The sequence below is a fragment of the Arachis ipaensis genome, chromosome B5 (assembly GCF_059453495.1).
Source record: "Arachis ipaensis isolate K30076 ecotype BB chromosome B5, ASM5945349v1, whole genome shotgun sequence".
NCBI classification, from domain to species: Eukaryota; Viridiplantae; Streptophyta; class Magnoliopsida; order Fabales; family Fabaceae; genus Arachis; species Arachis ipaensis.
This window is the reverse complement of record NC_142440.1, coordinates 99,028,733-99,054,282: the sequence shown is the minus strand read 5'-3', so window position 1 is coordinate 99,054,282 and position 25,550 is coordinate 99,028,733. Positions and strand designations below refer to the sequence as shown.

Here is a 25,550-nt window from a genome sequence, read left to right as displayed (position 1 = left end):
GAACGCCAGAACCATGCCTGTTCTGGCGTTCAGCGCCCAGAAGCTGCCCATTTTGGGCGTTCAGCGCCAGAACCATGCTCTGTTCTGGCGCTGAACGCCAGACAGATGCTGCTCCAGGGTGTGATTTTTCTTCTGCTGTTTTTGATTCCGTTTTTAATTTTTATATTTATTTTGTGACTCCTCATGATCATGAACCTAAAAAGACATATAACTAAGAAAAATATAGTTAGATAAATAAAAATTGGGTTGCCTCCCAACAAGCGCTTCTTTAATGTCAATAGCTTGACAGTGGGCTCTCATGGAGCCTCACAGATGTTCAGAGCATTGTTGAGACTCTCCAACACCAAACTTAGAGTTTGGATATGGGAGTTCAACACCAAACTTAGAGTTTGGTTGTGGCCTCCCAACACCAAACTTAGAGTTTGACTGTGGGGGCTTGGGTTGACTCTGCTTTGAGAGAAGCTTTTCTTGCTTCCTCTCCATGGTTACAGAGGGAGATCCTTTAGTTTTAAACACAAGGGAGTCCTCATTCCATTGAAGGACTAGTTCACCTCTGTCAACATCAATCACAGCTCTTGCTGTGGCCAGGAAAGGTCTTCCTAGGATGATGGATTCATCCTCTTCCTTTCCAGTATCCAGGACTATGAAATTAGCAGGGATGTAAAGGCCTTCAACCTTTACTAACACGTCCTCTACTTGTCCATATGCCTCTTTTCTTGAATTGTCTGCCATCTCTAATGAGATTTTAGCAGCTTGCACCCCATAGATTCCCAGTTTCTCTATTACAGAGAGGGACATGAGGTTTATTCCTGAACCAAGATCACACAGAGCCTTAAAGATCATGGTGCCTATGGTACAAGCTATTATGAACTTCCCAGGATCCTGTCTCTTCTGAGGCAATGTCAGTTGATCAAGATCACTTAGTTCATTGATGAACAAGGGAGGTTCAACTTCCCAAGTATCAATGCCAAATAATTTGGCATTCAGCTTCATGATTGCACCAAGAAACTTGGCAGTTTTCTCTTCAGTAACATCCTCATTCTCTTCAGAAGAGGAATACTCATCAGAGCTCATGAAGGGCATAAGGAGGTTCAATAGAATCTCTATGGTCTCTAGATGAGCCTCAGAGTCCTTTGGTTCCTCAGAGGGAAGCTCCTTATTGATCACTGGACGTCCCAGGAGGTCTTCCTCCTTGGGATTCACGTCCTCCTCTCCTTCTTTGGGTTCGGCCATGGTGCTTATGTCAATGGCCTTGCACTCTCCTTTTGGATTCTCTTCTGTATTGCTTGGGAGAGTACTAGAAGGGATTTCAGTGATCCTTTTACTCAGCTGGCCCACTTGTGCTTCCAAATTTCTAATAGAAGACCTGGTTTCATTCATGAAACTCACAGTGGCCTTAGATAGATCAGAGACTAGATTTGCTAAATTAGAAGCATTTTGTTCAGAGTTCTCTGTCTGTTGCTGAGTGGATGATGGAAAAGGTTTATTATTGTTAAACCTGTTTCTTCCACCATTATTAAAGCCTTGTTGAGACTTTTGATCCTTCCATGAGAAATTGGGGTGATTTCTCCATGATGAGTTATAGGTGTTTCCATAAGGTTCACCTAAGTAATTCACCTCTGCTATTGTAGGGTTCTCAGGATCATAAGCTTCTTCTTCATAAGAAGCCTCTTGAGTACTGTTGGATGCAGCTTGCATTCCATTCAGACTCTGAGAGATCATATTGACTTGCTGAGTCAATATTTTATTCTGAGCCAATATGGCATTCAGAGTATCAACTTCAAGAATTCCCTTCTTCATAGGCGTCCCATTACTCACAGGATTCCTTTCAGAAGTGTACATGAACTGGTTATTTGCAACCATGTCAATGAGTTCTTGAGCTTCTGCAGGCGTTTTCTTTAGGTGAATGGATCCACCTGCAGAAGTGTCCAGTGACATCTTTGATAGCTCAGATAAACCATCATAGAATATATCCAGGATGGTCCATTCTGAAAGCATGTCAGAAGGACACTTTTTGGTCAGCTGTTTGTATCTTTCCCAAGCTTCATAGAGGGATTCACCTTCTTTCTGTCTGAAGGTTTGAACATCAGCTCTAAGCTTGCTCAGCTTTTGAGGAGGAAAGTACTTGGCTAAGAAAGCCGTGACCAGCTTATCCCAAGAGTTCAGGCTGTCTTTGGGTTGAGAATCCAACCATAGTCTAGCTCTGTCTCTTACAGCAAAAGGGAAAAGCATGAGCCTGTAGACTTCAGGATCTACTCCATTAGTCTTAACAGTATCACATATCTGCAAGAATTCAGTTAAAAACTGAAAAGGATCTTCAGATGGAACTCCATGAAACTTGCAGTTCTGCTGCATCAGAGAAACTAATTGAGGTTTCAGCTCAAAGTTGTTTGCTCCAATGGCAGGAATGGAGATGCTTCTTCCATGTAAATTTGAATTAGGTGCAGTAAAGTCACCAAGCATCTTCCTTACATTATTATTATTTTCGGCTGCCATCTCCTCTTCCTGTTCGAAAATTTCTGAAAGGTTATCTATGGATTGTTGTATTTTAGCTTCTCTTAGTTTCCTTTTCAGAGTCCTTTCAGGTTCTGGATCTGCTTCCACAAGAATGTTCTTATCCTTGCTCCTGCTCATATGACAAAGAAGAGGGCACAGAAAAATAATAATAATAATAGAGATCCTTTATACCACAGTATAGGGATCCCTGTGTGAGTAGAAGAAGAGGGGGAGATAAAGAATGTAATGTAATGGAAGAAACACAACTGTGAGGAGGGTTGAGATGTGAGATGAGATGTTAGTAAATGAATAAATAAATAGAATAAGATGGGAGAGGGAGAATTTTCGAAAAATATTTTTGAAAAAGAGTTAGTGATTTTCGAAAATGGTTTTTGAAAAATGTTAGTATTTTTCGAAAATTTTTTTAAAATCAAAAATAAAAATAAGAATAATTAGTTAATTAAAAGGAAATTTTTGAAAAAGAGGGAAGATATTTTCGAAAATTAGAGAGAGAGAGTTAGTTAGGTAGTTTTGAAAAAGTTAAGAAACAAACAAAAAGTTAGTTAGTTAGTTGAAACAAATTTTGAAAAGATAAGAAGTTAGGAGGTTAGAAAAGATATTTTGAAACCAACTTTTTGAAAAAGGTAAAATAAGAAGATATTTTAGAAATTAGTTTTGAAAAAGATTTGATTTTTAAAATCTCAATTAATGACTTGATTCATAAGAAATCACAAGATATGATTCTAGAACTTAAAGTTTGAATCTTTCTTAACAAGCAAGTAACAAACTTCAAATTTTTGAACCAAAACATTAATTGATTATGTTATTTTTGAAAATTTGATATAAAAATAAGAAAAAGATTTTTGAAAAATATTTTTGGAATTTTCGAAAATAACTAAGAATTTTGAAAAAGATTTGATTTTTGAAAAAGATTTTGAAAAAGATAAGATTTTCAAATTGAAAATTTGATTTGACTCATAAGAAACAACTTGATTTTAAAAATTTTTGAAAAAGTCAACTCAAATTTTCGAATTTGATGAGAGAAAAAGGGAAATATATATATATATATATCAGGAAAAATGATGCAATGCATGAAAGTTATGGATCAAAACAATGAATGCATGCAAGAATGCTATGAATGTCAAGATGAACACCAAGAACACTTTGAATGTCAAGATGAACATCATAGACACAATTTTGAAAAATTTTTAATGCAAAGAAAACATGCAAGACACCAAACTTAGAATTCTTTAATGCTTACGCACTAAGAATTCAAGAATGCATATGAAAAACACCATACAACACAAAACAAAAAATCATCAAGATCAAACAAGAAGACTTACCAAGAACAACTTGAAGATAATGAAGAACACTATGAATGCATGAAATTTTCGAAAAATGCAAGATGCACATGCAAATGACACCAAACTTATGACATGACTCATGACTCAAACATGAAACACAAAAAATGTTTTTGATTTTTATGATTTTCTAAATTTTTTTGTATTTTTTTCGAAAATTATATGAAAAAGAAAAAATAAGGATTCCAAAATTTTTAACATGAATTCCAGGAATCTTGCATTCTTAGTCTAAAGCTTCAGTCCAGGAATTAGACATGGCTCACTAGCCAGCCAAGCTTTCAATGAAAGCTCCGGTCCAAAACACTAGACATGGCCAATGGCCAGCCAAGCTTCAGCAGGTGAATCAGGAACAGCAGCAGGTGGATTAGCAACAACTAGCTTGCTCTTGATAACAAATTGCTGCCTCAGTCCAAATAAATTTAGACATGGCTTTACAGCCAGCCAGGCTTCACATGCTTCATGAAACACTAGAATTCATTCTTAAAAATTTTGAATAAAATTTTTTAAAACATTTTTATATTTTTCGAAAACAGATGACAAAATTTTAGAAATATTTTTGAAAAATTTTTGAAAATAAAATAAAAAGAAAATTACCTAATCTGAGTAACAAGATGAACCGTCAGTTGTCCAAACTCGAACAATCCCCGGCAACGGCGCCAAAAACTTAGTACGCGGAATCGTGATTACACTTTAATTATGTAAAATTCATTGCTCTTTCTTTCCCTGGAAATGGCGCCAAAAACATGATGCCAAGACCATGGTTCACAACTCCGTGTAACTAACCAGCAAGTGTATTGGGTCGTCCAAGTAATACCTTACGTGAGTAAGGGTCGAATCCCACGGAGATTGTCGGTATGAAGCAAGCTATGGTCACCTTGCAAATCTCAGTTAGGCAGATATAAATTGATAATGATGTTTTCGAATAATAAATAGTAGAATAGGGATAGAAGTACTTATGTAAATCATTGGTAGGAATTTTAGATAAGCGAATGGAGATACTTTTCGTTCCTCTGAACCTCTGCTTTCCTGCTATCTTCATCCAATCAGTCTTACTCCTTTCCATGGCTGGCTTTATGTGATACATCACCACTGTCAATGGCTACTTTCGGTCATCTCTCGGGAAAATGATCCAATGCCCTGTCACGGCACGGCTAATCGTCTGGAGGCATCACCCTTGTCAATGGCTTCATCTTATCCTCTCAGTGAAAATGGTCAACGCACCCTGTCACGGCACGGCTATTCATCTGTCGGTTCTCGATCATGCTGGAATAGGATTTACTATCCTTTTGCGTCTGTCACTAACGCCCCGCAATCGCGAGTTTGGAGCTCGTCACAGTCATTCATTCATTGAATCCTACTCGGAATACCATAGACAAGGTTTAGACTTTCCGGATTCTCTTGAATGCCGCCATCATTCTAGCTTACGCCACGAAGATTCTGATTAAGAGATCTAAGAGATACTCATTCAGTCGAAGGTAGAACGGAAGTGGTTGTCAGGCACGCGTTCATAGGGAATGATGATGATTGTCACGATCATCATATTCAGATTGAAGTACGAATGAATATCTTAGAAGCGAAATAAGATGAATTGAATAGAAAACAGTAGTACTTTGCATTAATCTTTGAGGAACAGCAGAGCTCCACACCTTAATCTATAGAGTGTAGAAACTCTACCGTGAAAATACATAAGTGAAAGGTCCAGGCATGGCCGAGATGGCCAGCCCCCAAAACATGATCAATAGATCAAAAGATAATCCAAAGATCAAAGATGGTCAAAAAGATGACTAATACAATAGTGAAAGGTCCTATTTATAATAAACTAGCTACTAGGGTTTACAGAAGTAAGTAATTGATGCATAAATCCACTTCCGGGGCCCACTTGGTGTGTGCTTGGGCTGAGCTTGAGTGTTGCACGTGTAGAGGTCCTTCTTGGAGTTGAACGCCAGCTTTTGTGCCAGTTTGGGCGTTCAACTCTGGTTTTGGCTCCTTTTCTGGCGCTGGACGCCAGATTTGGGCAGAAAGCTGGCGTTGAACGCCAGTTTACGTCATCTATTCTTGGCCAAAGTATGGACTATTATATATTGCTGGAAAGCCCTGGATGTCTACTTTCCAACGCAATTAGAAGTGCGCCATTTCAAGTTCTGTAGTTCCAGAAAATCCACTTTGAGTGCAGGGAGGTCAGAATGCAACAGCATCAGCAGTCCTTCTTCAACCTCTGAATCTGATTTCTGCTCAAGTCCCTCAATTTCAGCCAGAAAATACCTGAAATCACAGAAAAACACACAAACTCATAGTAAAGTCCAGAAATGTGAATTTAACATAAAAACTAATGAAAACATCCCTAAAAGTAACTAGATCCTACTAAAAACATACTAAAAACAATGTCAAAAAGCGTATAAATTATCCGCTCATCAATGTTCCAAAAAATTCTGTACGTGGAGTTTGCGGCATATCGGCTGATGGGTGTGGCTTAACACTTGTGGCAACGGAAGTAACGAATGACGCTTTTGCGGTTTTACTTATGATTTTCGATTTCTAACTGTTATGGTGTTGAACCATGTTGAAAAAGTTTTAAGGTTTATAATGATTTTCAGATGTGGTTTGGAACTTTGGTTTGGAACTTGGCTTGAATGATTTGGTTTTGAAAGTAAGTCAGAAATTTTGATTTGATGACATGATTTAAAAGAAAAAGTGAGTTTTAAGATTTTATTGATTTGTGATTTTAGTTTATAATTTATTTTATCAATAAGGGATTTTACTGAAATTAGGATTTAAGGATTTTAAATGAGTTTAAGGGAATTGTGGTTCAAAGTAATTGATTTAAGAATAAATGATTTTTGAGTCTTTTGAAAAAGGTTTGATATTGATATTATTCTGAAGGATATTGTTTAAAAAGAAAAAGTTAGTTCTATGATTTTATCAAATTGTGAACTTGGTTTCTAAATTATCTTGTTGAATGCGGATTTAAATTGAAAAGTTTTATTCGAGAAAACCGTGATTTCAAGTATTTGACTAATGAACAAATGATTTTTGACTCCTTGAAAGAGCTTTAACAATGAACTCATTTAGAATAAACTTGTTTTGAAGGTTTTAGAAACATATTACCCAAAATCGGTATTTGTTTTAAGAAAACTTTCGGATTCTTGATGACGATAATCAGAGTGACGCAGCGGAAGGCGAGAGGGAACATTGACACGGCAGGGCGCTTTGATGGGATATATCGTGTAACTCGGATTTTCGAGGGCAAAAATCTTTTTAAGGAAGGGAGGATGTAAGAACCGGGGATTTCCACGCAAAACTGTTTTAATAAAAATAATAAACTTTAAGTGCCCGAGATGGATTCAAAATTTTGAAGTTTTAATTTGAAAATATAAATGTGAAAAATTGGTTTCAATGAGTTTTTCTGAATCGGAAAATGTATTTTCTGTGAAAGACCGAGAACCGGCAGTCGAACCGGTCGAACCGGTTTAAGCCTGCCCAGTATTGTGTTTTGAAAAAAATAATATTTTAGAAAATTGATTTATTGTTTTGAAAGGAGAAAAATAATTTAGAATTGAAAATCGGGCACTAATCTTAAAGATTTTGGCCCAAAGTGGGGCCAAACGGGCTAAAAACGCTAACGGGTTGGACCGGGCCCAAATCAGGTCCAAGGTCCAACATATATAAACCCACTTAATGAGCTTTTCGGCTCATTTCCCTTCACGTTAAAGAGAGGGGCGCGGTTTAGAAGAAGAGAGGAGGAGAAGCCATTGTTACTATTTACTTCCTCCTTCAAAGCTCCATAACTTTTGATCCGGAGTTCCGATTGACGTGCCGTTTGCGGCCACGCGAATCTCTCAATGAGCTCTTCCCATCTATACAAGAAAATCTGGTAATAAATTGCATCTCACATACCAGTTTTCTGCCCTAAGTTTCTGCACGTTTTTAGGTTGGGGTTTTGAGCAAGTTTTGTGGTTTTACTTGTTTAGATGATCTCAAGTAGCGGGTAATTGATGGATTTTACCATTAATCTCATTGGGTAAGGTAAGGTTTCACTAAACCCTTGTGTTAAGTTGTTTTATGTATATTAGGTTTTTATGTTGGTATATACATGTGATGTTAGTTTGAGCTTTGGTGTTTGTTGGAGTTGGTTGAGGCTTTGGATCAAGTTTGGTGATTTTGTTTTGGTGTTTGGAGCATTTGGGAATCGGTCAAGGTATGGTTTTGGTTTCCCTTATGTAACATGTAATGTTTCTGGACACTTACGCTAATTGATCCTAAGATAGGATTGGATGTTATTGGCCTACGAATAATTATTTGTGAATTGATGTATTTGTTGGTTGTATTGGATTAGTGTGATTGATGGTGATTATTGGGAATTATGGGTATTGATGAGTATTTATGATGATTAGTTATATTGGTGAATAATGAGGCTTATGAGAATTTAAGGTAATAAGTTAATGTAAAATATTTGTGGTGGTTTGGAATAAAGGATATTGATGATGGATGTGATGAGTTGGGGACTCAAAAGGGATGAATGATTGATAAACCACTATTTTATGGTTTATATTGTGTTTAATTATGTGGTTTTATCATGATCCTTACCCACTTATTCATTAAATTAGCATGAAATTGTAATCCCTTCCTGAATTTATAACATGTTTGAAAACTGCTTCCTAGAGACTTTAATTATGTATTTTTAATTCTCCTTTATTTCATTCGATGCCATGATCTGTGTGTTGAGTGTTTCAGACTTTATAGGGCATGAATGAGTTGGAGATTGGAAAGGAAGCTAGCAAAAATGGAAGGAACACAAGAATTTGAGGAGATAACCAGCGAGAAGTGACGCGGTCGCATGGCTCACGCGACCGCGCAAAGGAGAGCGAATCGCAGTGACGTGGCCGCATGGCTCACGCGGCCGCGCGGATTGGAAAAGCTCAGGCGACCCGGTAGCATGGACGACGCGAACGCGTGGCAAGGAAAAGCGCGAATGACGCGTCCGTATGGATGACGCGATCGCGTGACATGTGCGATCTGCATAATCTGCAGACTTTGCTGGGGGCGATTTTGGACCTTATTTCGACCCAGTTTTCGGCCCGAAACAGCAGACTAGAGCCAGAGAATATGCAGAAACAAGGAAGAACATTCATTCTACACAGTAGACAGTTGGAGAGCTAGTTTTTTTCCTCCTCTAGGTTTTTCTCTCTAGGATTTAGAATTTTAATTTTTGGAATTGATCTTAGCATTGGAACATTGAGAAGAGTTATTTTTCCGCATCAAGACCTCGTCATTCTAGTTCGTTCTCTTAACTTGGTTTTATTCTTCCATGTTCTTTGCTTTGTTCAATTTTGTCATTTGAATACTTTCATGATTATTTGATACAAGGATTATTTCTTCCATTTTAATTTATTTCTCCATTCCAATAATCATGTCTTCTTTTAATTCCCTTTCATGTGTTATGGATTTATTATTTGCAATGAGTGAGTAGTTTCCTCACTTGATGGGGAGTTGATTGAAAGGAACTCTTGAGTTGGAAGGATTGAAAGAAAAATTGTAATTGGGTTAGTTGTTGAATTGTTATCTAATCACTAACACCAATCCCTTTGAACTAAGTGGGTTGCAACTCGTGAATAGATCTAGCATTGCAACTTGTTTGACTTTCCCTTACCTAGTAAAGGATAACTAAACAGAACAACCGTTAATTATAAATTAATCTTGAGATCATCCCATCAATAATAGAGATTCCAACTAATCAACTCCCAGTCAAGGCTTTTATTCATATTATTTAAATTTCCCCTTTTTGATTTTCCCTCTACTTAACTCAACTTCTTGGAACATCTGATTAATAAAATAACACACTTTTCTGCAACTCGTTGGGAGACGACCTGGGACTTAAACTCCCAGTAATTTTTAATTTAAACTCTCTATGACATATTTCTAAATTGATAGGCAGATTTTCGGTAAGTTAAGAACTATACTTGCAACGTAACTATTTTAATAATTTTTAATTCACCAACTTCTGCCCCCTCATCAATTTTTGGCGCCGTTGCCGGGGAGTTGCAATAGAGTGCTAAAGTTATTAATTAGAATTTATTTATTTGCATTTTATTTTATTTTGCTACTATGAGCTGCATGTTTCTTCCGTCAAATGACGCGTTCACTTCCTGATCCGCGCTTGCTAATATTCGATCCTGAAATTGAAAGGACTATTTCACGAATAAGGCGAGAACAGTGTCGGTTAGTCCGGTCTGAGGGCGGATCTGAGAGTGAACTTGAGGAAGAAACCAGCCCCCGTTCTACTTATTCGGTTGTTTTACGTGCAGAAGACATGGCAGCTAGGAGAGTTATCATCCAGGAGGAAGGAGCCCCTGATTTTACAATGCAACCATTTCAAGCGCCTCATCCGGCGGTGGCTACAGATTTTGAAATAAAGACCGCACTGCTAAACTTGATGCCCAAGTTTCATGGCCTACCTGCTCAAGAGCCTATCAAGCACTTGAGAGATTTCCGGGCAGCCTATTCTACTGTTAGGCGTGATGGTACTGATGAAACTTCAATTTTGCTAAAAGCTTTCCCGTTTTCTCTCGAGGGAAAAGCAAGAGAGTGGTACTACACTCAACCTCTGGAAAATGTATCCAACTGGGATACACTCAGAAAGGAGTTTTTGGAGAAATTCTTTCCATCTGAAGTTACTGATAAACTAAGGAAGGATATTTCCACGATTGTTCAGGATGACAATAAAACTCTCTTTGAATACTAGAAGCGCTTCAATAATCTTCTGGAAGCATGCCCCCACCACAGGATTGACAAGATAGTGTTGCTTAGCTATGTCACACAGGGCATGAGGCCCTAAGATAAGACCACATTGGAAAGTGCTAGCAATGGGTCTATGAAGAAGTACTAGACCACTGATGAGGCTTGGCAATTGATCAGTGATTTAGCTGAATCTACTAGGAATCACAGGCAAAAGCAAGGCCGTTCAAAAGCCGTTGCAGAAGTATCCTCTAACAGAGAGACTGCTGCTCTAGCTCAGAGTATATGTGAGATGACCAACTTGCTGAAGCAGATGCAATTGAATCAACAACAAGCTCAGCAAGCTCAACCTCCTCCGCCACAGCAAAACCAACAACTAGTCCCACAAAGAATTTGTGGAATCTGTGCTGATTATAGCCATTACACTGATGAATGCCCGCAGCTCCAACAAGAAGACAACATGGTGGCATCCACTCATAACTTCTATGACCGCCCCAACCAAGGGTACAATCAAGGTGGAAATAATAACCATGGATGGCAAGACAATTCTAACCAGAATTGGAGGGACAACAATAACAGAGGAGGCAGAGATAATCAGGGAAATTAGAGGTGGAATAATAACAACAACAGGCAGCAGAATCAACCTTATAGAGCACCTCACCTGAGGCAAAACCAAGGACCACAGAACAATCAACAGCAGACATCTCAATTTACTCATTCTTCTTTATCTTCTAATGAAGAGCTACTACAATCTTTTGAGCGAAGACAACAGACCATGGAAAATAACATGAATAGTATTAACGCCAGTCTGAATGGTCTCACCTCTACTTTGCAAGCTCTTATGTCACAGATTGGATCAACTCAAAATTCTAGTAACCAACCTTCAAGCTCCAGTGGAATCCCCTCTCAACCATTACCCAATCCAAAGGGAGGCATTAATGCCATCACCCTAAGGTCTGGAACCACACTGCAGGAGAGGAATCAGGAGGAATCAAGCCCATCAGAACACGCCTCAGCTGAAGAGGTAATAGAAATAGAAGATGTTGAAGAGGAAGATGACATACAGGACATAGCTGAAGAAGAAATAGCTCAACCACAGGAGGAAGCACCAAAAGGCGCAGACACCACAGAGAACACTACTCCAATTCCATTTCCACAACTTGCAAGGAAGCCCAGGAAGCAGCTGGAACCCGACCCCAAAATGGTAGAAATATTCAAAAAGGTTGAGGTAACTGTTCCTCTTTTTGATGTTATTCAGCAGGTACCTAAATATGCAAAGTTTCTAAAAGACTTATGTATCCATAGAGACAAAATTAATGAATTAGAAACTATTCCTTTAGGTAGTTCTATATCTGCTTTAATGGGAGGATTACCTGAAAAATGTAGTGATCCAGGTCCTTGTATAGTTAGCTGTACTATTGGTGGTGTAGTAATTTATGATTGCATGTGTGATTTAGGAGCATGTGTCAGTATAATGCCTTTGTCTATATATGATATTTTGAGGCTCCCTCCCTTAAAAAGGTCGGCAGCTCGTTTTGTGTTAGCAGATAAAAGCATTATTACAGTGGCTGGAGTTGCTGAAGATGTTTTGGTGAACATTAAAGGACTTACATTTCCCACTGATTTTTATATCTTGGAGATGCCCCATAATGATTTAGATAAGCCATCATCAATCCTACTTGGGAGACCATTCCTGAAGACATCAAAATTCAAATTGGATGCCTTTTCAAGAACATACTCCTTTGAAATAGATGGCCGCATAGTAATCTTCAATCTGAATGGAGTCATTGACAACCCCCCAGAAGATCGTTCTATCTTTCAGTGTGATGTCATAGATGAAAGTGTAGCTGAAGTTCACAAGGAAGAGTTAGAAGAGAGGCATACTGGACAAGGTCCAAGTGTGGGGACCCTCTTAACTGACAATGAGGGCACTTCACCATTTTCACAAGCTCCAGATAATCCAGAGCCTGCCCATGATCAAAGTTAGAATTGAAACCCCTCCCTCCACATCTCAAATATGCTTATCTTGAAGATGAACAGAGGTTTCCAGTTATCATTGCAAGAGAACTTACTTCTCAACAAGAAGAGCAGTTACTTGATGTGCTGAGGAAGCATAAGAAGGCAATTGGGTGGAGCTTGACAGACATAGTAGGCATCAACCCTCAAGTATGTGAGCACATAATATTTTTAGAAGAGGAAGCAAGACCTGTCCGTCAACCCTAAAGAAGATTGAATCCCACCATCTTGGAAGTTGTCAAAAAGGAAGTGACCAGACTATTGGAAGCCGGTATCATATATCCCATTTCAGACAGTGAATGGGTAAGCCCAGTACAAGTGGTGCCCAAGAAGTCTGGAGTCACTACAGTGAAGAATGAGCATGGAGAGCTCAGAGCAACTAGAGTTCAGAATGCTTGGAGAGTCTGCATTGATTATAGGCGTCTCAACCAAGCTACCCGTAAGGATCACTATCCACTTCCATTCATTGATCAAATGCTGGATCGCCTGTCAGGTAAATCACATTATTGCTTTTTAGATGGTTACACAGGTTATTTCCAGATTCATATAGCTCCTGAGGATCAGGAAAAGACTACTTTTACATGTCCTTTTGGGACTTATGCTTATAAGAGAATGCCCTTTGGCTTGTGCAATGCACCAGCTACTTTCCAAAGGTGCATGATGAATCTTTTCTCTGATCTTATTGAGGACTGTATGGAAGTTTTTATGGATGATTTTAGCGTTTATGGTGATTCTTTTAACCTTTGCTTAGATGGATTATCTAGAGTATTAGATAGATGTGTTAATACAAACCTTGTATTAAATTTTGAAAAATGTCACTTTATGGTAAAACAAGGAATTGTATTAGGACATGTGGTATCTAATAATGGCATTTCTGTAGACCCAGCAAAGGTGAATGTTATTTCTAGTTTACCTTACCCCTCTTCTGTGAGGGAAGTCCGTTCGTTCCTTGGCCATGCAGGTTTTTACAGGAGATTTATTAAGGACTTTAGTAAGGTCGCACTTCCCTTATCCAGATTACTGTAGAAGGATATTGAGTTTGAGTTTAGTGAGGATTTCAAACAAGCGTTTGATAAGCTGAAGACTGCTCTGACTCAAGCTCCAATTGTGAGAGGACCGGACTGGAGCCAGCCATTTGAAATCATGTGCGATGCTTCCAACCATGCAGTAGGAGCAGCGCTGGCTCAGCGTGAAGGTAAGGATCCTTTCGTTATTGCTTATGCGTCTAAGACTTTAGACACTGCCCAGTCCAATTATACTACTACTGAGAAAGAGCTTCTTGCTATTGTTTTTGCTCTGGATAAATTCCGAGCTTATTTACTTGGTACTAGAGTAGTAGTGTATTCGGACCATGCAGCTTTAAAGTATTTATTAGCTAAAAAAGAATCCAAACCAAGACTCATACGTTGGATACTGCTATTACAAGAATTTGATTTAGAAATAAAGGATAGGAGTTGTAATCAGAATTTAGTGAAAGACCACTTGAGTCGCCTTGAGCATATTAAGAAAGATTCTACTCCTATAGATGATAATTTTCCTTTTGATAACCTGCAAGCAGTATCTGAGGCAGTCCCTTGGTATGCACCTGTTGCTAATTATTTAGTTAGCCGCACATTTCCAGAAAATTTTTCTAAGCATCAAAGAGACAAGCTGAAAAGCGAGTCTAAATATTATATATGGGATGACCCATATTTATGGAGATGTGGCGCTGATCAAGTAATTAGACGTTGTGTGCCTCAATCAGAATTCCAGTCTATTTTAGAGGCCTGTCACTCATCTGAAAGTGGAGGACATTTTAGTCCTCAAAGGACAGCTAGAAAGATCTTAGACTGTGGATTCTGGTGGCCTACCCTTTTTAGAGATGCTTCTGAGTTCTGTAAATCTTGTCTCCCATGCCAGAAATTTGGTAGTATATCCAGGAGGGATGAGATGCCTCAACAAATTATGCTTTTCTGTGAAATTTTTGATGTTTGGGGCATTGACTTCATGAGTCCATTTCCAAATTCTAATGGATATTTTTATATATTGTTAGCTGTGGATTATGTTTCCAAATGGGTGGAAGCAATTCCTACCTGCACTGATGATGCTAACACTGTTGTTTCCTTTGTGAGAAACCATATTATATGTCGCTTCGGATCACCACGAGCAATCGTGAGCGATCAAGGCACCCATTTCTGTAACAGGAGACTGACAGGATTAATGAAGAAGCATGGGATAATTTATAAAGTTGCAACAGCTTACCATCCCCAAACTAATGGGCAAGCTGAGGTGTCAAACAGAAAAATTAAGTGTATCTTGCAAAAGATAGTAAAGCCTCATAGAAAAGACTGGAGCACCAGGCTACAAGATGCACTCTGGGCATATAGGACAGCATACAAGACACCCATTGGGATGATTCTTTTCCGCTTGGTTTATGGAAAAGCTTGTCGTCTCCCAGTTGAAGTAGAACACAGAGCCTTTTGGGCAGTTAAGGAGTGTAACATGGGAATTGAGAAAGCCGGAGCTGAAAGGAAGTTGCAACTGCAGGAACTGGAGAGCCTTCGCCTAGAAGCTTATGAAAACTCCAGAATATACAAGGAAAAGATGAAGGCTGTACATGATCAAAACATCAAGAAGAAGGAGTTCCAACCTGGGGATTTAGTCCTCCTTTACAAATCTCGACTAAGGCTCATGCCAGGCAAGTTGAGATCAAGATGGGAAGGTCCATACAGAGTAGAGAAGGCCGAACCGTACGGAGTTTATCACCTAAGCCATCCTTCAAGCTCTGAACTTATTAAGGTTAATGGACAACGCCTGAAGCTATACCATGGCGAGAAGATGCAGAAAAACAAGGAGCTTGAGATCTTCCTCTTGGAAGATCCCCACATAGCAAAAGATTGAGCTAGTGGAACGTCCAACTTACGGACGTTAAAGCAAAGTGCTAGGTGGGAGACAACCCACCATGGCATGATCGTTCTTTTCTTTATTTTTAGTTTTTCCTATTCAATAACTCTTCTCTTTCGTAGTACTTTCGTGCATCTGCATTTACATGTTTAAAAATAAAAAATTTCACTACGCGACGCGATCGCATCAGCGACGCGTCCGCGTCACAGGGAGAGTAAAGAAAAATAAAAATGAACAGAAAGTCACGCTGGAGTGTGGCTGGAGGCGTGCCAATGGCACAAATCCTCCCACGCGACCGCGTCGCCGACGCGTCCGCGTCACATAGGAACTTTGGCCTCCTACGCGACCGGGTGCCCCACGCGACCGCGTGCCCTGAGTTTTCGACGTAAAAGGGTGCACAATGAATTATTGTGCGAGAGTGATGCTGGATTGGTGCTGGAGGCACAATCCTTATCACGCGACCGCGTCGCCGACGCGGCCGCGTCATCCGTTTTCGGACGCACACTCACGCGATCGCGTGACCGACGCGATCGCGCCACCCCAATTTTGGCAACTAAATTAATTTGAACAAAGAGTTGTGCTGGTGCGAGGCTGCACTCGCGCCAGAAGCATAATATGGGTCACGCGACCGCGTGACCGACGCGATCGCGTCACCATACTTGAAGCGCATCCACGCGAACGCGTGCCCCACGCGGCCGCGTCGCATGCGCCGCACAGCTTATCCAAAAATTGCCACATATCTTATCTTTCTCACCTTCAAATCCTAATTTTTCTTTTCCCTCCTTATTTCTTCCTTCTCCCTTCTTCTTCCAATCTCACCTATCACTCTTTCTCTCTCTCTCACCTCCATTACCAAGGTTCTATTTTCTTCTTCCTTCTTCTTTTTTCTATCATTTTATATATTATTTTATATATTATTCTTCTTCTCATTATTCATATTTTCCTTCTTTTTCTTTTCCTTTTTACATGGTTGATGAGAGCACTTTTGCGTGGTCTAGAAATTTGCGAATAAATCTTCGTTGCAAGTATAGTTTCTAAACCTTCAAAAGTCCTTTCATACAAATGTTTTGGGTGTCACAAGTAACAAACCCCTTAAAAATTGTTAACCGAGTATTCAAACCTCGGGTCGTCTTCTCAAGGAACTGCGTGGAAGTATGTTCTTATTATTGGCTATGGGGATTGCAAATTGAGGTTTCAAGAATGAGGAACAAGTAATTTAAATGACAAGTAAAGTAGGTGGCAATTAAAATAAATAAATACTATAAAGCAAACTTTTGGCAAGATAAGAGAAATTGGAAGTCCAACTTAGTTATCTCTCTCAACAATAATGAAAGTTGAATGTAAATTCCACTTGGTCAACCTTTAAAGTAAAAGTAAGTCAAGGGACTAATTAAATTGACCTTTGAATCCTATTTCTTTCCTAAGAAAAGGTTGGGATTACTGAAGTTCAGCTCAATTGACAAGATAACGATTATCAATTATGCTGAGTTAATAACTGTTGAGTTTCTGATTTCTTAACCAGGACCAAAAGGGAAAAAAGTAAATTGCTGGAATAAAAAGTGTCCTCAGATGGAAAGCAATGGTAACACAAATTAAAGAGAAAGCAATCAATAACTGAAATACCTCAAATAATCATTCATTCAAATCAGAACATGGAAAGAGTTCATAAGTCAAGTTGGCAACATTTATAGATACGAAGAAAAGCATTAAAGTGAAAGTAGCATAGAAACATGAATTAAAGTAAATATTAAACCTGGATCAAGAGTTACTCTTAAAAACTAAGAGAAGTCCTAAATCCTAATCCTAAGAGAGAGAGGAGAAGATCTCCCTCTCAAACTAATTATGAATCATAGAAAGTAACAAAAGTGCGAGCTCTCCCTGAATGGATGCATTCTTCCACTTCATAACCTCTGGTCTATGCCTTCTGGACTTGGATTTGGGCCAAAAAGGGCTTCAGAATTCGCTGGGGGCGTGTTCTGTAATTTCTGGTGCGTGGCCTCTGTCACGCGTCCGCGTGGGTCATGCGGTTGCGTCATTCGGAGCATTTCCTTGCCACGCGGTCACGTCAGTCATGCGACCGCGTCATGTGCGTTCTGCTTAAGGCGCGCGGTCGCGTCAGTCATGCGGCCACGTCGCTGCTGATTCGCGCTTGGCACGCGATCGCGTCGTCCATGCGATCGCGTGCATGCCAGTTTCTTTAGAAGCTCCGTTTTGTGCTTTTCTTCCATTTTTGTATGTTTCCTTTTCCATCCTTTAAGTCATTCTGCCTTAGAAAATCTGAAACTACTCAACACACTAATCACGGCATCGAATGGAAATAAAGGTAATTAAAATAATTAATATTAAAGCTTAGGAAACATGTTTTTCACACACATCACATAATAAGGCAGGGAAAGTAAAACCATGCAATTAATATGAATAAGTGGGTGAAGGATTGAGTAAATCACTCAAATTAAGTACAAAATAACTCATGAAATATGGGTTTATCAATGGTGTTAGAAATTTTTTGAGTCATTATCCCTCATTATATGTTTGTGGATTGTTGCAAATTGTTTGACAATTATTTTTATTCTAATTAAGGGATTGCTTGCATGTTCACTTTCATATTTTCTATACCTTATTCATCATGCATGCTATGTGTTTGTGAAAAAGCTCAAATGGCATTATGCACTTCTCTATATTATTATACTATTCAATGCTTGCTTTTCACAACTTTCCTTTACTATTGTATTAATTGAATTTAATTATCAATACAAACGTGATGGTTTGTTACAAAGTCTTGCTTGGTCTATGCTACTCATGCCCTTTGCTGGCACGCCAATAAACACCTTGCAGTCACTTGTCTTTATATGCACTAGCTATTTTCCATTGTTGGCTTTTCACATGTACTCGCGAGCATGTGATAATGTTAGTATATCTTAATGTGCATCCATCACCCTCTTTCCCGTTTCCTTCCTGGCTGTATATCTTTTTGAATTTAATTTACTTTCTCTTCCCTTCTTTCAGGATGGCCACCAAGAAAGGAAAAGAGAAAGCTACTTCCAAACCACCAGCAAGAAGAGGAACTAAAAGAGCATTAGTGGCAGAGCCTTCTTCAACCGCAGTCAAGTCCTCAACAAAAAGAGTTAAGAGGATAATAAAGGTTGATGAAAAGGAGAAAGCCTTTCCAGCAAAGGACACTGCGCGATTTCCCAATCGCTACTGTGAGCAGATGTTCCCTATCCTGGCAGAAAGAAACTATAACAATGAATACCTTCTTATCCTCCCGTCCAATATTGCTACCTTTGTTGAGCCGTAAATTGAATGAAGACAATGGGGTTTCCTACGGAGATAGCCAAGGCAGGTCAATCTTTCTTGGGTAGTTGAGTTCTACTCTAACTTCTACATGCCAAACCTGCAGTCTGTTTATGTCCGACAGAAGCAAGTCCCCATCACAGAAGAGGCCATTCAGCAAGCTCTGAGTCTCCCCCCTATTCCAGAAGGAATGGACGCCTTCCAAGAAGCGGCACTTAAGCGCCAGAGGTACCAATTTGACTGGAACTCCGTTCTCGGAGTTATCGCATTACCTGGTAGCCGTTGGATCTACGGATACCACCGTACCCGCTCTAAGGGAATCTTGGCTTTAGCACTTACCTTGGAGGCTCGCGTCTGGGCACAGATCATGTCCCATTACGTCTTTCCGAGCACTCATGAGTCCTCCTTCACTGCGAACATGGCCGTTCTACTATGGTGCATCCTTACAGACCAACATCTGAATCTCTCAAGACATATCCGGAATACTATGGGACACGTACAAATTGCGGGCAACTTACCTTTCCCCGCCTTGGTCTCAGATCTTGTCTCAGCAGCCGGAGTCTCCTACAGAGCTGGGGACACCAAGGCCGTGCTTCCACTAGATGATCAGTATGTCCCTAACGGAAAATTCCTCAGACTTCCAGCAGCCACTACAAGTCTTCCTACTGCTCCAGTTGAAGATAATCCTTCTTCAACACCCCAAGCACCCACAACTGATGAATTGCCCCAGCAGATAATCGAAAGGTTGGATCGGTAAGAACACAAAGCTAAGTTGAGAGAGCGCCGTAACGAGCGCCGATTCAAACACCTCAAGGAGCTACTCAAGGGATACTTCAGGGACTCGGATACCCCGGACTCCACCTCTTTTACCAGCATAGGGAGCCATGCCGGTCCCGATTGTGGAGATACTGCTACCAGCCCACCCCTGTTCCTGACATACGGCACCGAGGATGGTGCAAAGCCTTAAGTGTGGGGAGGTCGGTCAGTACCTGACTTCCGGAGGTAATCTCTCTTCTCTAGCACCAATAATTAGGATATTTTAGTTAGATTTTCTTTCTTTTATAGAATAGAATAAATTGCATAGGTTAGGATAGTTGCATGCATGTTCTACTTGATTGAAAAGACAATAAGTTTCTTTTAAGACTCTATCTTTAGAACAAAATTTCACTAATTTTTCAAAATTTTATGATAAATTTGCTTGAGTTGTATTTGGAACATGACATTTGAGCTAAAGAACACACAACCTGTGAGAGATTTGAGCCTTTATGTATGGTTACATTATTTAACCATAATTATTTCTTTCTTGTGTGTTAACTTCTCTATGATTGTAATCTATATTTTGTTTTATCTTATATGTCCAATATTTATTATATTTGCATACTTGCACATGATTGAGGCCATTATTTGTTTAAACTCACTTATCCAAATTAAGCCTACCCTTTCCAATTACCTTTGTTAACCACTTTGAGCCTTTAAATCCCATTTGTTCTATATTTTACCACATTACTAACCTTAAGCTGAAAAATAATTGTATATCCCAAATTGAATCTTTGGTTAGCTTAAGATAGAATTGTCTGTGCTAGTTAAGTATGGGAGATTGTGGGAACAAAAGTTGTTAAGGGAATGTGTCATGAGAATTTAATGAAAATTTGGATACCTACTCATGTGACACTATAAGAATTAAAAATCTATGTGCATTGATAAGCTATAATTATTTTAATGTCAAAAAAAATATTTTTTATTTATATAAATAAATAAGGGGACAAAATTACCCCAATGTTAAATTCAGAATTCAAAGATCAATGCACATATGATAAAATCAAATATAAAGTTAATACATGAGTATGAATAGAAAAAGGGAATTCTGGGTAGCTAGGTATGAACTTTAAGATTACATTAAAAAAAAAATATATAGGTTGGGTTGAAGCTTGGGTTAATTAAAGATTCAATTTATTAGCTCACTTGACCAAATGTATACCCCTACCTGTACCTTAGCCCAATTACAACCTTGAAAAGACCTCATGATGTTTGCATTGGTATATTAACTGTTGTTGATTGGTTAGGAGAAAAAGAAAAGTTAGAAAGTATGATTAGAGAAGGATAGAGTGATTACCCTATACACTAGAGATTAGAGCGTACATACATTATCAGTGAGGGTTCAATGCTTGAATTTTCATGTTCCCTGCTTTCATGAGCTATCTTCTTGCACCTTTATCTGTTTTATTGTATAATGATAGAATTAGTGGAATTTGATTTGTAATTGTTTTGAAGAAGCTTATTTACTTTTGATCAAGTGGGCAAGAATCATATAGTTGCATTTATTTATATATAGGCTTGCATTGCATTCCATGAGTTTCTACATGTTCATGCTTATTTCCTTATCTCCTTCAATTAAGCATGAGGACATGCCAATGTTTAAGTGTGGGGAGGTTGATAAACCACTATTTTATGGTTTATATTGTGTTTAATTGTGTGGTTTTATCATGATCCTTACCCACTTATTCATTAAATTAGCATGAAATTATAATCCCTTCCTGAATTTATAACATGTTTGAAAACTGCTTCCTAGAGACTTTAATTATGTATTTTTAATTCTCCTTTATTTCATTTGATGCCGTGATCTGTGTGTTGAGTGTTTCAGACTTTATAGGGCATGAATGAGTTGGAGATTAGAAAGGAAGCTAGCAAAAATGGAAGGAACACAAAAATTTGAGGAGATAACCAGCGAGAAGTGACGCGGTCGCATGGCTCACACGACCGTGCGAAGGAGAGCGAATCGCAGTGATGTGGCTGCATGGCTCACGCGGCTGCGCAGATTGGAAAAGCTCAGGCGACGCGGTAGCGTGGACGACGCGAACGCGTGGCAAGGAAAAGCGCGAATGACGCGTCCGCATGGATGACGCGATCACGTGACATGTGCGATCTGCATAATCTGCAGACTTCGCTGGGGGCAATTTTGGACCTTATTTTGACCCAGTTTTTGGCTCGGAACAGCAGACTAGAGCCAGAGAATATGCAGAAATAAAGAAGAACATTCGTTCTACACAGTAGACAGTTGGAGAGCTAGTTTTTTTCCTCCTCTAGGTTTTTCTCTCTAGGTTTTAGAATTTTAATTTTGGGAATTGATCTTAGCATTGGAACATTGAGAAGAGTTATTTTTCTTCATCAAGACCTCGTCATTCTAGTTCGTTCTCTTAACTTGGTTGTATTCTTCCATGTTCTTCGCTTTGTTCAATTTTGTCATTTGAATACTTTCATGATTATTTGATACAAGGATTATTTCTTCCATTTTAATTTATTTCTCCATTCCAATAATCATGTCTTCTTTTAATTCCCTTTCATTTGTTATGGATTTATTATTTGCAATGAGTCAGTAGTTCCCTCACTTGATGGGGAGTTGATTGAAAGGAACTCTTGAGTTGGAAGGATTGAAAGAAAAATTGTAATTGGGTTAGCTGTTGAATTGTTATCTAATCACTAACACCAATCCCTTTGAACTAAGTGGGTTGCAACTCGTGAATAGATCTAGCATTCCAACTTGTTTGACTTTCCCTTACCTAGTAAAGGATAACTAAACAGAACAACCATTAATTATAAATTAATCTTGAGATCATCCCATCAATAATAGAGATTCCAACTAATCAACTCCCAGTCAAGGCTTTTATTCATATTATTTAAATTTCCCCTTTTTGATTTTCCCTCTACTTAACTCAACTTCTTGGAACATCTGATTAATAAAATAGCACACTTTTCTGCAACTCGTTGGGAGACGACCTAGGACTTAAACTCCCAGTAATTTTTAATTTAAACTCTCTGTGACATATTTCTAAATTGATAGGCAGATTTTCGGTGAGTTAAGAACTATACTTGTAACGTAACTATTTTAATAATTTTTAATTCACCAACTTCTGCCCCCTCATCAATGATCCTGATGAATGTCGAGATTGTGTCAGACACTATATCCTTGGAATGTTGAGAATTGATAACTGAGAGTGATTTGAGATGAGGAATGGTAATATCTGGTGATGATTTGATGATGACGAAATTATTGGATTATATTAGAGTGTGCGGAGCCTATATCTCCGGCGTAGTAGATTGTTATGCTGCATGACCAGTTGTTATTGAAAGTGTGCAGAGCTTATATCTCCAGCGTGGCAAATTGTTCTGTTGCATGACCAGTTTTGTTGAGAGTGTGCGGGGCCTATATCCCTGGCGTGGCAAATAGTTCTCCTGCATGATTTGTTGTGGTTATTTCCTTTTCTGCTGCAGAAAGTGTGCAGGGCCTATATCCCCGGTGTAGTAGACTCCCTATTACATGAGTGTGCAGGGCACTATATCCCTGGCATGGAAGAAAAGGCTATATCCGGGAGGATGTATCGGGTTGGCATTTACAAACTGACAAGTGATATCACGAGCCAATAGGACAGGCATTCATCATATGCATCCTCTATATGCTTGCTTGCTTTGATTACTTGAGTTTACCTAATTGTATAATATGCTTACTTGCTTCTTGAATTACTTGTTATATATGATTACTACCTGTGTATTACTTGTTTGCATTAATTGTGTTTGTCTGGTGCTGAGGAGGTTAGGTAGGTGGTGGCGATGGGATCGCACGGAGGTTAGGGTGGCGAAGGCTATGGGATACAACGGTGTGACTAGTTCTAATAGAATTTCGCTAAGTTTAGATAACTCGGTTTATGGTTTAAGTTCTTTATTTATTTATTTATTTATGTTAAGCTTGAATATCGGTTTGGTGTGCAGTTCTAGGATTGCCTTCGGCGTCCCGGGGCCTTACACCTTACATTATTGGGCACTGTTACCATACTGAGAACCTCCGGTTCTCATTCCATACTTTGTTGTTATTTTTCAGATGCAGGTCATAATCTAATTTGGTGAGATTGCGGATATGGTGACAGAGCGGAGTATGGTTCGTCTCTTGTGTATTTCTATTTTACTTTTGTCATAGTATTCTCTCACCTTTGCACATTTATCTTTTTGACCTTAGAGGCGTATTTGAGAGATAGGTTGTTGGTGCACGAAATTGTGATCTCAGGCAACGGCGCCAAAAACTCTGTACGCACGTCTTAATAAATCGTTTTTCATTCACAACTTCGATACAACTAACCAGCAAGTGCACTAGGTCATCCAAGTAATAAACCTTACGTGAGTAAGGGTCAATCCCACGGAGATTGTCGGCTTGAAGCAAGCTATGGTCACCTTGTAAATCTCAGTCAGGCGGATATCAAATAGTTATGTAGTTTTCGAAAATAAGTAATAACTAGAAAGTCAGGATAGAAATACTTATGTAAACCATTGGTGAGAATTTCAAATAAGCGTATGGAGATGTGTTCGTTTCTCTGAACTTCTGCTTTTCTGCTATCTTCATCCAATCAATCCTACTCCTTTCCATGGCTGGCTTTATGTAAGGACATCACCATTGTCAATGGCTACTTATCATCCTCTCTGTGAAAATGGTCCGATGCACTGTCACACAGCATGGCTAATCATCTGGAGGCATCACCGTGGTCAATGCTGCATCCCATCCTCTTGTGAAAATGGTCCAAATGCTCTGTCACAGCACGGCTAATCATCTGAGGTTCTCGATCATACTGGAATAGGATTAACCCTCCTTTTGCGTCTGTCACTACGCCCAGCACTCGCGAGTTTGAAGTTCGTCACAGTCATTCAATCCCAGAATCCTACTCAAAATACCACAGACAAGGTTTAGACTTTTCGGATTCTCATGAATGCCGCCATCAATCTAGCTTATACCACAAAGATTCTGATGAAGAGATCCTAGAGATAATCATCCAATCTAAGGTGGAACGGAAGTGGTTGTCAGGCACGCGTTCGTGGGGGAATGATGATGATTGTCACGTTCATCACATTCATATTGAAGTGCGAATGAATATCTTAGAAGCGGAATAAGTTGAATTGAATAGAAACAGTAGTACTTTGCATTAATTCATGAGGAACAACAGAGCTCTACACCTTAATCTATGGAGTGCAGAAACTTTACCGTTTGAAAATACATAAGTGAAAGGTTCAGGCATGGCCGAATGGCCAGCCCCCATGATCTAAGAACTAGACGTCCCAAGATACCTAATACAATAGTAAAAGGTCCTATTTATACTAAACTAGCTACTAGGGTTTACAGAAGTAAGTAATTGATGCATAAATCCACTTCCGGGGCCCACTTGGTGTGTGCTTGGGCTGAGCTTGAATGTTACACGTGCAGAGGCTCTTTCTGGAGTTGAACGCCAGGTTATAACGTATTTCTGGCGTTCAACTCTGGTTCGTGACGTGTTTCTGGCGTTTAACTCCAAATTGCAGCGTAGAACTGGCGTTCAACGCCCTTTTGCGTCGTCTAAACTCGGTCAAATTATGGACTATTATACTTTGCTGGAAAGCCTTGGATGTCTACTTTCCAACGCAATTAGAAGCACGCCATTTTGAGTTCTGTAGCTCCAGAAAATCACTTTGAGTGCAGGGAGGTCAGAATCCAATAGCATCAGCAGTCCTTCTTCAACCTCTGAATCTGATTTTTGCTCAAGTCCCTCAATTTCAGCCAGAAAATACCTGAAATCACAAAAAAACACACAAACTCATAGTAAAGTCCAGAAATGTGAATTTAACATAAAAACTAATAAAAACATCCCTAAAAGTAACTAGATTCTACTAAAAACATACTAAAAACAACGCCAAAAAGCGTATAAATTATCCGCTCATCACAACACCAAACTTAAATTGTTGCTTGTCCCCAAG

The 25,550-nt window shown here is 39.1% G+C and overlaps 1 non-coding gene across 1 annotated transcript; it reads left to right on the top strand.

Moving 5' to 3' along the window:
• Nucleotides 1-1,992: 1,992 nt before the first annotated feature.
• On the top strand, nucleotides 1,993-2,100 carry LOC148565124 (small nucleolar RNA R71). The gene has a single exon (XR_015884997.1). It is a non-coding gene; the product is annotated as a small nucleolar RNA R71 (small nucleolar RNA).
• Nucleotides 2,101-25,550: the final 23,450 nt, after the last annotated feature.